Source organism: Taeniopygia guttata, chromosome 1 (assembly GCF_048771995.1).
Source record: "Taeniopygia guttata chromosome 1, bTaeGut7.mat, whole genome shotgun sequence".
In the NCBI taxonomy this organism is placed as follows: Eukaryota; Metazoa; Chordata; class Aves; order Passeriformes; family Estrildidae; genus Taeniopygia; species Taeniopygia guttata.
In genome coordinates this window covers 78,519,479-78,533,718 of record NC_133024.1, presented here as the reverse complement: position 1 = coordinate 78,533,718, position 14,240 = coordinate 78,519,479, and positions in this window count along the sequence as shown.

The following is a 14,240-nucleotide window of genomic DNA, read 5'->3' as shown; positions in this document are numbered from 1 at the left end:
TCATGCCACATCTCTGCAAGGGGAGTGGGTCGAGTTCATTCACTGTGAAGTAATGCTTGTGTTAATAGTTGGAGGTAGGACGATCCATGCCTGGAAAACCTGTGATCTTGATGATTTCAGTGCCCTCTCTGGCATCCTGTGAAAAATCTCACATGACAGCTTTGAAGATGGCTGGATCCCTTGCCAGTCAGCTGCTCCCTTCAGAAAATTCCTCCCCAGATATTCTCTGGATGCCAGAAATCCCCATCAAAACACCCGTCAGAAGGGAAAGAGCAGCGGCACTATGTAAACAGCCTGGGGAGTGCCCTCATTTCAGATGAGCTTGTGAAAAGCACTGCTAGATCAGTAACATCAACCCATTAAAATGTTGCAGTGCTGGAGCTCAGCTTGAGCCACTCAGTTCATCTCTGAGGTAGGGTTTGAAGCCTAGGTTGCGCCCCAGGCTCCTGGGGGAATCTTGTCCCCAGTGCTTAGGGGAATGAGCTGGAAGGTACATCCACGGGGCAGAAACACCTGACAAGAGAGTGACATCCTTTCAGTCAGAAATATATCAATAAAAAAGTATTTGTGCACGGGACACTACCTTTATGAAAGTAGCGTCTGCAGCTTAGGCAAGAGTGCTGTGGAGGTGAGGACAGCACCTCTCTGTGTGCCCCACAGGGCTTATGGATAACTCTGGAAAATGCTGCACCTGGGCAAGGCCATGCTCACCGGCAGCAGTGCCCTCCTTGCTTTAAGCATACAGATGCTGCAAGATCAATGTCCCTAGGGAATGGGATTTTTCAGAGATGTTTCTGAGGCCATGCTTGAAATACGTAGTGTTGGTAAGCAGCTTGTGAGGCGGCTCTGTTAGCAAGAGGTCAGCAAGTGAGGGAGCTCTCTCTGCTGACACAAGACTGTGTCATAGGACATATTTGAGATAGAAGTGGCCTGAGTGTAGCACAAAGCCCTTCTCAGTATCCTCTTCCCTAAGGCTTGCAATGTGTAGCTCTGGAGGAGCCCCCCACCTGTCTGCCACCATGTTCCAACAGTAATTTCAGGCTGCCTGACCTAGCAGGATTTGAAATGATGCCAGGATATGATTAATAAATTTCCATGTGCTTGCAGGAAAGCCAAGGAAAGCAATGCTGGGAACAGCTGTGGGAGGTTGCCAAAAGCATGAGGTGACCTCTACCATCATGGCTATGGTTGAGTAGGAATGTCTCCAGGCAGCAGAGTGGCCCCTGGAAAAGTCTGACTGGATCTGACCCCACAGTTCCCATTCCCTGGCTGAGCTCTCCTTTTCTGGGCAAGTGGGCACTGCTGCCTGAGTACCATTACCAGTCAGTCAGGAGAGGTGGCAAATCTCTTGGTGGCAGGGGGCAGACCCAGAGTGCCGGGGCCTCTGTGATGGCTGTGAAGGAAGAGGTGATGGCTGGTTTCACCTCTGTTTCAGTTGCTGGAGAAGAAGGACATTCTGCCTCCACTCTCCTGGAGTCCGGCTGTTCCTCCTGGGTGAGTGAAACCCCCCAGCTCGCTGAGGCAGTGGCACCCCAAACCTGTGTGAGGGCGTAAAGAGAAAGGCACTGTCCACAGGTACACAGGGCAGATATTGTTTTGTTGCTGCTTATTATGGGAAGTCAGGAAGTGGACTGTTCTGAGGGTATTTTTGACCATGCAGGCCTTCTCACTCAGCAGTAATCTAATCCTCACAGAGGCAGGGGGATCCCATGTACTGAGGTGCAGAGGGTAATTCTGCTGCCATTCTTCATGTCAGCCTTTTTAACTCACTCAGCAGCTTGCCACAGACTGAAAAAAACCAAGCATAAAAAGCCTTGACAACGGATGTGTAAAGTGGAATAAAATTGGAGAAAGGTAAATTGTATTTCTGAAACTTAGTAAGGTGTCAAATATTGATCAAGATAACTCTAGTCTTTGACAGTGCTAGAGAGTTTAATTTCCCCACTCATATATTAGGAAAATCTTTCTGTGTATAATGTCTCTTTTACTTTGGAAGAATAGCAATGCATTAAAAAAAGCCCTCATTTTCAGTTTAATGAAAACACATCTCACAGTGATTTTATATATTTCACAGTTGATTTAAAAAAATGCTCTCTCCCAGGAACAAAGATTTCCCATCTTATGAAAATGCAACCTCAATTTTCATTGGTTGCAAAGCTCATTTTTTGCTATAATTGGATATTAACACCCCTGACACTGACTGATATCAAAGGCAACATTCTGGCACTGAATGGGCAGGTTGGTAGTTGAGCTCATGACAGGGCTGCAAAGTGCTTCTGACTTCAGGTTTCAGTTTCCCAGGGGAGTCCCATGCCAGGCTATTCCCTCTTTCCTCAGAGGTGTGGGGAGCAGCATCAGGAGTGTGCCTGGCTGTGTCAGGTGTCCAGCTGCAGTGTATTTCCTGGTACCACAGGGATGCAGCGTCACAGTTAAAATATACAGATATCTCGGAGTGCTTGTAGTGAGATATCATAGAATATCCTGATCTGCAAGGAACCCACAAGGATCATTGAATTCCTACTGCTAGCCCTGCACAGGACAGCCCCAGGAGTCACACCACGTGGTGGGTGTATTGTCCCAACACTTGAAATATTGGCAGGCTTAGTGCCATGAAAAATCCATTTTTAATCTTCAACACAAAACCCATTTCTAATGTTCAACCTAAACCCCTCCTGACACAGCTTCATGGTGTTCCTTCATGAGTGTCAAAGACTTTGCAAAGGCCTTTTTGAAAGAAATGTGTGTGTGTATGTATTTGTGGAGTCCATGTACACTCATATGGATATATGTATTTCAGCCTAAACTTGGTTTCTTTTAGGTGTATGAATAGTCACTGAATGGGACAGTGGGGCTATTCCATATGGTTACACATGTGAAGCACACTGAGATAAGGAAACACGTTATTCCCAACACTTTCAAGATCCTTCTGTACAGTAAAGTCAAAAGATTTTAGGAGAAGTTCCTGAGGGAGGCTGGGAAGCCCCAGGATTCAAGAATATTTACCTGGGAAGAGTTGTACCCTGTGGTAGAAATAAACATTTACAGGCTCTTTTAAAATAAGAAATAACCTTAAATGTGAAGACCCATAAATGCATCTGCAGTTTATTGAACAGCTGCTTTCCAGGACATATTTACCTGAAGAAGGAACTACTTGCATGACATCTAGATCAGATCCAAAGGAGTTCACATCTAGGGGCCAAGATCAAACATAAGCTTGTAGGCACATTCATAACTTGAACATGCTGGGCATTACTTAATGTTTATGGCTACCCATGCTCGAGTCATGGCCTACATGTGTACCACTGTGACCTTTGTCAAATAAGAACATGGGGTGCTGGCTTAGTGAAATAAAATAATGGCATTAGGTGGCTTTGTTGGTATAGTGAGCTTTATTCTAACAGGACTGCGTTTCCATTCCAGCACAGACATGTTCCTACTGACCAGGAGGTGTTACAGCATGTGTATATTAAAGTCTGTAATTGAAAGGATTCATTGCTTCCCTCCTTGCCCATATCTGAAGGAGGAAATCCCTGTCCAGATGTGACAGCTGCATGGGATGAAAGGACACTTAGCTGTGGCAAGCTCAGTTTGCTGAGTGCTTTATGGGCAAACAGACATGGTCACTACTGGGGAAAACTGAACATTATGTGATGCAGTAAGAAGTTATTTACAGTAGAAAGTGAAAATGAATATGCAGTTGCTGAAGTACCAATTCAGCAGGCTTGGGAAGGCCAGAGTCTCTGGTCTGCTGAGGCCAGATTGCATTGTAGATAAAATAAGTAGTGCCCTTTCAGGTTTATTTTAAATTACATTTTGACAAGTTTTAGTCATGGCTTTCCATCAGGAAACTACAGATCTCTTTCCATAGAGAACCAGTAGTCCTAGTGCCTGGAGTCTCAAGGCACCTGGGTGAGGTGGTATGTCTGGTACAACAGCCCAGCAGAAAAGACAGCCTCACTTAGTCACTGTCTTCTTGCACTAGAAATGCCATAATAGACATGGCAAATTATTAGGCACCTGGTCAGAGTTCAAAATGCAGGCCTTTAAAGCAGGGAGATGGTAAGATTAGAAAAGCTGCTCTTCCTGTGAAAGGAGTCATTGCTCATGAAAAACTGCCAGTGAACTTTTCCTTGCCCTTGAGTGCTGGTCGACCACTGTGGCACACACAAGCACTCCCCAGGAGAAGATCCGTCTCCTGCATGGAGAGGCTTACCAAAGTCAGTGATGTCACAAACAGTGAGTGCCAGAGCCACCTAAAGGCTGGGAGGTGGCTGGGGAGGCAGGCACAGCCATGGGGAGCAAAACTTTCTGCTTGCAATGCTGGAAGAACCAAGGGCATCTACTTTTTGATATGGAGTTGGGTGAATAGATGGGTGCTGCTCTGCCAAGCTCCCCAAGACCTGGATTGCTGATGGCTCCGTGTTGTGGAAAAATCCTTGAGCCAGTGGGAATTATCCCAGGTGCCCATTCAGGCTGTCCTCTCCTATCTCAGGGGAGCTGAGTAGGTCAGACCTAGGATGGAGTGATTGGAATTTTGATGCTTGAGTTAAGAGGGCCTCATGGCTCATTTGAAACTAAGCCTGAGCTAATTAGTCCCTGAAGACAGCAGTTCAGAAATAACCTGTCTGGCTCTGGGTGTCATGGTGGGAAAAGATGAGGAAAGCTCATCTCTCCCATTCTGTGCTCTCGCCTGGCACACGCCGTGAGGTGTGTCTTGGCTGGCTCCAGCCCAGCCCTGCCCTGTCTGCTGAGGGGTGAGGGATAAAGGATTTTCTAAATGCTTTTTCCTGAGTTATTTTGGCTCTGCCAAAAGGCCTGTTGTTTTGTGTTCAATTACTGTCGTTGATCTCCTAGATTAAAAACCAGAGCAGGTTCTCCCTGCACCTGCTGGCACTGTTTGGGTTAATCCTGGGTACTCAGCCAAGCCAGCTCTGGCAGCAAGGGCAGAGCCTGCAGGCCACTGCCTCTTTCTTCCTGTCCCTGGTGAAGACACAAAGTGAGACAGCCCCTGGCCTTTGCTTCACTTCTGTCCCACCTTTCTGCAGTGCTTTAGAGCCCTAAGTATAGGAAAGGGATGTTTCCAGAGGCAGGGAATATCAGGCATTTCAAAGTTTCTGATAAGTTGATACTCACAATGGAAAAAATAATACCACATTTGTATCCAGAGATAAGATCAATGGAATGAGTACAGAAGTCTCTTATTAAACAACCATAAGCCTGATGCTATAATTGTTAATATATATATATTATATAAACCATTATATATATTAAATATACTTGTTTCCTTATATTTAACTGCTATGTTCTGATTTTTCCTCCTCTGGATGAGGCAGGATGTTGTTCTCTTGCTGTCTTTATGATTTTTAGCTCGCCTTCTGCAATGAAATAAAAAACCAGACCTCACTTAAAAAATATGTGGTCATGTTTCTTAAATGAAACAGTGTGCTGCTGAGAGTACCAAGACTGTAGCTCAAGTTGCTGATCACAAACTGCCAAAGTGATTTTTCTTTCAGGATATTGCCTTTCACTGAACCTGAAGATTGACTTACAGTTTGTTGGACCATACATATCTGTTGGACCACGGATATCTGTTACACTTAGGAAGAGTGATTAGCAAACACTGGCAAGGCATTCTCCTAAGTAATATGGTACTATTACTCACTGCTGAATTTAAATGAAAAGATAAAAGTTACAAGCCTAATTCTATGCAGGTTTTGCTTCTGTTGTTTATTACATATTTCCAAAGTAGCAGATAAGAATGCTGGTGTTTTTAAAGCTGTACTTAAGAACTAACAAATCAAAGATCCTTATTAAAGGAGCTTCTATTCAGAGCAGCATAGTCAGATCTTAAGCTAGAAGCGCAGGAGAAAACCTTTAAAACACTGCAAGATAAGAAGTGCTTTTGTAGAAATTGTCCCTTTCAACTGACAACCGAGGTTGTATTTATTTTGTCATAAAAAATAATAATTTGAAAAATTGAAAGTGCTATTCTTTTAAAGGGATTTTATACTGCTTTAGCTATTGCTGGTAGCAGCACTGCTCTTAGGAAGATGTGTTTTGCCACTGAGAACTAAGGCAATGACTATCTGGTCCTGAATTCTCCCATCAGTCAAGCAGCAGTGAAATGTTTTTCGAGTCAGACCACACACAAACCGGGACATGGCTTTCTGCAGAAGAGTGGCCACTCTAAGAGGATGCTCTTAGACAAGTCTTCCTGCTTGTACAGGTGTATCAGAGCTCATGAGACCCATTGGGTCATAGCCTTTAGAAGAGAGCCCATAGCAGTTTGGTGTTCAAAAGAAGGGCTTAAAATTATGGAATAGCTTGAATGTACATGGGGAAGCTGAAAAGAGTTGGTAGAGGCAACCTTATCCTCATTAGAAACATCTTAAATCACTGCATGAATGTCCTTTCTCATGTTTCCAGCACAGATGCTGGAGATAATTCTGAGTCTATAAAACTTTGCTGGATATAGCTCTGTTTGCAGGCTCTCATTCCAGTTTTGAGGAGTAAGTACATTCTTGTCCGGTCTTCATAGTGATATAGTTTGGAAAAAACAACGTGCCAAAGCAGTTCTCTTCCATGTGGTCCTCCTTCAGCACAGATGGCTGCAAGTTCTGTGCCTGCCGAGTGAATCACACACTCACACCTTTCAGTTTACAAATGTTTTGAAATGTTGTGGGGATGGGAGTAGGGTGTTTGGCTACCTATGCTATTTATTCTCTTTAAATGAGCATTTGCCCTTTAATCTTGCTAAGAAACACAGTTTAACTCAGAGGGCACTCAACTGTGGAACTTGATGGCTCATAAGGGGTTGGAGCAACTTCTTGCCATGTAAGTCTCAGTCTAGTGAGGTACCAAGGATATGGAAAGGTGTCAAGTAATGCCATCTCATGCTCAAACACAGTTGTGGTTGTCATTCAGCAATGAGCTTGCATATATTTTTCAATTTAATCTTATTGGGTTTAATGGGATTTGGAATGTCCCCAGTGTTTGTGCTACGGCTGTGCAATCATCTGACTTGGACCTTCAACCAGAGGCTGCACAAAAGCAAACTGTGCAAACCTGCTTTCACCCTTGCACCCAACACCTGTGACATTCTGCTCCTCACAGACCTCACTAAAATGAAGACTTCACCTCTTGGCTGGTACTGAAAAGCAGGTTAGTCAAATGTCTGCTAGGAATGGATCAGGTGTACTTTCTCCTGCCTTGGACTGGAAGAATGGCCTTCCACAAGCAATTGCAACCCACTTTTCTGAAATTTCTAGGAAATTATACCACCTGATAGTTAGATTATTAGATGGATGACAACTACAGCTACTAGCTAGTGGCCAGAATTAAAAGAGATCTTAAATATTCAGATTTTTCTGTAGCTGTTAAACCTTTCTTACTTTACTTAGGCATCACTTCAAAGAGGAGGAGACTGGGGGAAAGAGAATGTTCCTGTTGGAAAGAGAATGCTTTTCAGCTTGTAGATTAGAAGACATACTTTCCATCCCATTTTACCTGTCACTTCTCTCAAGTGTTGACACAGACAGAAAAAAAGTCTAGATCAAAAAAAAGGCAGTTGTAAGCCTCTTGGGCAGCCAAGTTCAATGTCAATCTTGTGAACTCCCACCCTAAGCTGTTGCTTGTCTCTGGCTAAATCTGCCCTGTAGCTCTGTTTCTGTGGTAAAATTTCCATCTCATCAGATGCTGGCCATAGATGCAATTAGTCAAATCCAAATGTATTTGTCTGAGTACAAAAAAAAAAAAAAAAAAAAAAAAAAAAATATCTTTGGTGAATTTCCCAGATACACTTTTCTACCTTTTTCACCTTGCAAAGGAAAGACTTAATTTTAAGTCTACTTCTTGACTTCTGTCATACTTTGCTTCTGAATCCCTAGTTAGCATCCTTGTCTAGGTGACAAGGGATTCTCAAGCCAGTTTCACATTAGGGTGCAGTTACAACAAGAGAGACTGTGAAAAACTGACTTAAAAATAATCATTACCCTGTAAGCTGGATTGCCATTTGGGGTGGCAAGAGAATGATGGAACAGAGACAGTTGCACCCATAAACCATCTAGTTGTCACTTTCAGTTCCCAAATTTTGTTATTTTTCCAGTGAGATAGCTTTATTCTGGGGAGTCAGACTTATATCTTATCTCAAAATTTAGTATTTTGGCTCCTTCTTTAATCAGCAGAGATCAGTTTGGTGCAGACGAGGGAGCCTCGGGGAAGAAGCAGATGCCCTACCGGAACAGATGGGCTTCAGCTCTTTAATGTTGGCTCCTCCAGCCATTTGACACTCCAGGGCAGATGAGACATCTGCACAAGGCTGGTAGACGTGATGTAAGATGGAGAAAGCCCACATTCTTTCTGATGAAGCAACTGGATGCCAACCAGGATACTTCACAACACCTAAAATAGCATTAGACACTTGCTTTTAGGCTACTGAATCCTGGGTTTAGAGAGTTTAATTATTTCTAGATTCATCAGTTATACAGAATAGAATACAAGTTAGTCTTTCATTTGTAAATCTGCAGATGACCCTAAGGTGGAAGCATGTGTTGATCTGTTGGAAGGTAGGATGGCTCTGCAGAGAGACCTGGAATGATTGGATGGATGGGCAGAGTCCAATAAGATGAAGTTTAATAAGTCCAAGTGCCAAGTCTGCATTTTGGCCACAATAACCCCCTGCAGCGTTATATGCTGGGGACAGTGCCCAGGAGGAAAGGGACCTGGGGGTGCTGGTGACAGCCAGCTGAACATGAGCCAGCAGTGTGCCCTGGTGGCCAAGAAGTCCAACAACATCCTGGCCTGTGTCAGGAATGGTGTGGCCAGCAGGAGCAGGGAGGTCATTCTCCCCCTGCACTCTGCACTGGTGAGGCTGCACCTTGACTGCTGTGTCCGGTTCTGGTGCCTCAGTTCGGGAAGGACACTGAGATGCTTGAGCATGTCCAGAGGAAGCAATGAGGCTGGTGAGGGGCTTGGAACACAAACCCTGTGAGGAATGACCAAGGGATCTGGGGTTGTTTAGCCCGGAGAAAAGGAGACTCAGAGGCGACCTTATCACTCTCTGTATCTGTGGCTGTAGTCAGGTGGTGGTTGGTCTCTTTCTCCAGGTATCAACAGACAGGATAAGAGGACACAGTCTTAAGCTGTATCAGGGGAGGTATAGGCTGGATATTAGGAAAAAGTTTTTTATGGAAAGAATGATGAAGTACTGGAATGGTCTGCCTGGGGAAGTGGTGTGGTCACCATCCCTGGATGTGTTTAAAAAACTATTGGATGTGGCACTCAGTGCCATGGTTTACTTGAGGTGTTTTGGCATGGGCCAAAAGGCCCTCTTATATATATATATATAATATATAAGAGGGCTCTTATATATGTATATATACACAAGAGCCCTCTTAAAGATAAATTTGAGAAAAAAAGATTAAATATATTTTTTGCAGTCCAAGGCAAAAAAATCCACTGTCTCCAGTGACATAGAAATTTACCTTATGGTAATCATCTGACATTTCCACTGTGATTTCAATAATGTCACCAAGAGTCTGAGGACTAATCCAGGCACAGAGCTGCCTTGATTTGCATTAAATTTTTTGATTTGCACACACAGTAGTTAAGGAAACACACTCTGTATTTATATTGTGCATCTGTATAGTGTAGCTCATACAAGCCCAGGTTTGTTAAAAATCACAGGGATTAATGGTGGGGTTGGCAGTGCTGAGTTAACATTTGGAGCCAATCTTAGAGGCCCTTTCCAGCCTTAATGATTCCAGGATTCTAAGTCAATAGAGATTCTTCCATCTAATTTTTTTAAATACTTCTAATATTTGTCTGCAAAGTCTGATTTATGAATACTTATTCCTGTTACAAAACCAATTGCTTCATTATAAGATTGCTTGGGCTACTCATTAGTCATTCATTTGAAATTACTTTAAATACACTTTTATTTTCCTTCTAGAAAAACACCACATTTTTCACAAGTGGGAGAGAAGCAAGGAGTTTCTTCAGTGGGATACCATTACTCAGAACCTGCATTCATGTTATTCAGCCATTTAATCAACCCTCACCTTGACAAAATCCCCATTGGCTCCAGTAGCTTTACCTGAACAAGAACTTGAAGACTTTATTGCTTGGCAAATATTGTTACAACAGGGGATAATTATATATCCCACCAAAAAAAACCCCAAAACAACAAAAACAACAACAAAACAACAACAACAAAACCAGAGAAAAACCCCAAAACCCAACAAAAGAAAAAGATCAAACAATCCTACAAAACCAAAAAAGTAAGCCAAAGCCTGTAGCCCTGAGAGTGTTCATCCTTGACACAGCTAGCTTCACTTGGTCCCTTATTTGTGTGTGTAGTAACCAGCCCAAAACAGATCGAGTGAGGGCAGCCCCTGCTGTTAAACTTCCAGTTCAGTATATCAAGATACAATCTTAGCTCAATAAAAAGCCATGTGGAATTAGTTCAAGATCTTTCCTTGCCATTAGGAAAGAGCAGCAGATGGCATTGAGTCCTTCTCCAAACAGCTGGCTGAGAAATGGTAGAGGGACCACAGGAGGTAAGACAACACCCCATGGCAAGGCAGGGGGCTCCTCTGTGAAGAGCTTTCAGAGAGTTCAGACAAAAGTTCAGCTTTAGTGACTTCTCTCTGCAGGGAGCAGCAGCTCTCCAAACAGGTGGGATAAATAAGCAGATGAGAAAGAGGTGGCACCAAAGGAAAAATTCTGTCCCAATTTAAAACAGAGACAAACTGAGATTAATGATAAAATTCAAACTAGAACAATAAGGCAAACAGCTTCAGATTTAGAAAAATTAACTACAGAAGGCTTGAATATATCCTCAAAACTCATTGCTGAGGGAAGCAGAAGTGTGTGACTTGATAATTAAACAGGAATTAATCAGTGTCAAATAAAAAAAAGAAATCCATGGATAGATTATGTTGCCTCTGCTGTCAAGGTATGAAAATGAGGGCAAAGGATCTGATTTACCCATCACTTCATGCAGTCAAATGCACTTTCCACATCCAGCAGTGTCAGAGGCTGTGCCTCTCTGTTTCTTCCCTGCAGTTTTTCTCTCTAGCCAATTTCTTTGTGCAAGTGCATGGCATCTAAATGGTCTTGACCATGATAAGAGACACTTAAAGAAGCTGGGTAAAAACCTTAACAAGGAAATTACTAGTTAAAAAACCTCTAACAATTTGTTAATTCTGGTATTACAATGTGTGCTTAAATAATACTCCAGGGCTCTTCACTTAAAGAAAAGTGAAGGAAGCTCCTGCTCAGCCCACCAAAAATTTTTGACACCTGTCCCCTTGTTTTTCTTGCAAGACAAGAAGACATCTTGGTTTAACAGACAACATAGATGGACACAGATGGCGCAGAACACACCTATCATCACATGAATGAAGCTCTTCAGGTTAATCCAGAGCAGCCTAAATTACAGAGGAAGGTTAGATTATGGAAATAAACACTCAGTTTAGAGTCCCATTCCTCACCATCTTGACTTTTGTGACAAGTCCAAGTGATGCAGCACTGGTTTCCCCAACAGCTTTGCTAATGAACTGCAGTGCTTGCACTGCCAAGGAAGGACAGAGCAGACATTAAATGCACTATACACAGCTGACAGCAGCCAGAAGCTGGTGACAAGGTGGGCGCAGCCTGGTGTCCCTCTTCTCAGCATAAATCTTGGAGCATTTTTTTCACTCCTTCATGCTCCTGAACATAAAGATCCCCTACATGTCACACAATTTAAAATTATTACTTAGAATCTCAGAATGGCTTGGGTTGGAAGGGACACAAAGAGCATCTAGTTCCAGCCCTGCTGCCATGGGCAGGGACACCTTTCACTAGACCACAGTGCTCAGAGCCCCATCCATCCTGGCCTTGAGCACCTTCAGGGGTGGAGCATCCACAGCTTCTCTGGGCAATTTGTTCCAGGTTTCTTATGTAGCAACACTCAGGTTTGCTCCTTTTGAGATGTGTGCCATCTCATTGTATGTGCAAATAAAATTAAGCCTGATTAACATGAAACATTGAATCAACTAAAGAAAAAAATCGAATTTTTGTCAAGCACTGAAGCAGGCTGCCCAGTGAAGTGGTTGAGTCACCATCCCTGAGCCAGGCAAGCAGAAGGCATCTAGCAAGGAGAATGAATTTCTTATTCTAAAAATAATGAAAACAGTATGTTTGGTTTGAGGTTCATATTCAGTGTTATCCTACACCTTTCACTGCCCTTATTCAGGAAGGCCACCAGAATTAACTTCAAGTATTAGTGACCATAAGCTGAGAATTCATTCCACAGCCATAATGAATTGGAAAAAAAAAATTCCAAACACTGAAGATCATGCTTTGGGTTAGAAGGGATTTTTAAAGGTCATCCAGTGCAATCCCTCCTGCAATGAGCAGGGACATCTTGAAGCAGATCAGGTTGCTGAAAGCTCTGTCCAACCTGACCTTGAACGTTTCCATGGATGAGGATCTATCTGTCCCCCAGCATGTATTGGCACCTGGGGTTGCCCCAACCCAGGTACAATGTCTTTCACTTGGTCTTGTTAAATCTTGGGATATTCCCATGGGCATACTTCTCAAGCTTATCCATGTCCCTCTGGATGGCATCACATCACTCAGGTGTGTCAGATGCACCACTCAGCTTGGTGACATCCGCAAATTTGCTGAGGGTGCACTCGATCCCTTTGTCTATGTCATTAAGAAGATATTAAATAACAGTGGTCCCTACATGGACCTCTGAGGGACTCCACCTGTCACCAGTGTCCATTGAGCCATTGACCATTACCCTGTGGATGTGACCATCCAACCAATTCCTTAGCCACAGAACAGTTCATCCATCAAATCCATCTCTCTCCAATTCAGAAAAGGTTGTTGTTGGGGATCCTGTCAGAGACTTTACCATAGTCCTGATAAATGACATCAGTAGCCCTTCCCTTGTCCACCGATGTAGTCACTCCATCATAGAAGGCCACTAGATGGATCAGGTAGGACTTGCCCTTGGCAAAGCTGTACTGGCTGTTTCAAGTCACCTCCCTGTTCTCCATGTGCCTTAGCAGAGCTTCTAGGAAAATCTGCTCCATGATTTTCCCAGGCACAGAGGTGAGGCTGAGTTCCCAGGATCCTCCTTTCTACCCTTTTTCCAGTCACCTGTAATTTCACGTTACTTTTCAAGTATCATGGGGACTGGCTTGGCAACTTCATCAGCCAATTCCATCAGGACCCTGGGATGCATCTCCTGGCATCCCATAGACTCATGCACAATCAGATTCCTCATGTGATCACAAACCTGATCTTGCTAGCAGTGCATGAGCGAACTAGAGCATGAGTGAGAACCAGAGACCATGTTGCTCTCCAGTTCCTGTCTTGTGGTCCACTCACTCGAGAGGTGTGGGAGGAAAAGCTGTCAGTGAAGACTGAGGCAGAAATACTGCCAAGTACATCAGCCTTCTCTTCAGCTGCTGTTACCAGTGTGTCAGCCTTGCTTGTCATGGATGGTACAGTTTCTTTGACCTTCCTTTTCTGGCTGAAATATCTACAGGGGCCCTTCTCATTCTGCACATCCCTTACAAACGTGGGCTCCAGCTTTACCTCAGCCTTCCTCACCTCATCCCTATACAGCCAGACTGCATCCCTGTACTCTTTCCAGGACACCTGCCCTTGCTTCCACTGCCCATGAATTTCCTTCTTGCCATTTGGTTTAACCAGCATGCCCCAGCTCAGCCAAGCCCCTCTCTTGTCTTCTTTGCCCAATTTCTTGCTCCTGGGAATCTCAGTCTCTTCCACTCTGTGGAAGGTTTCCCTAAAATCTACCAGGTCTGTACTGCTTCCTTCTCCCTGAGGGCACTTTCACAGAGGGTCCTATTTACTAATTCCTTGAAGAGCTGAAAGTTGGCTTTCCTGAAGTTTGCTTTCCTAAAGTTGAGGGGCCTAACTCCACTGCTGATTTGATCCATATCTCTCAGGACTGCAAACTCCACCAGCATATAATCACTGCAGCTGAGGCTGCCTCCTATACTGACATCCCAAAATAACCTGCTTGTGTGGGTGACCACCAGATCTAATATCTCATCTCCTCTGGTAGGGCTTGCTATTACACAGGTCAGGAAGTTATCCTGCACACATTCCAGGAGTCTCCTGGATTGCCTACAACCATCATGCTACTTTTCCAGCAGATTTCAGAGCAGTTCAAGTCTCCCTGGAGGACAGTAGCCTGTGAGCACAATACCTCCTGTAGC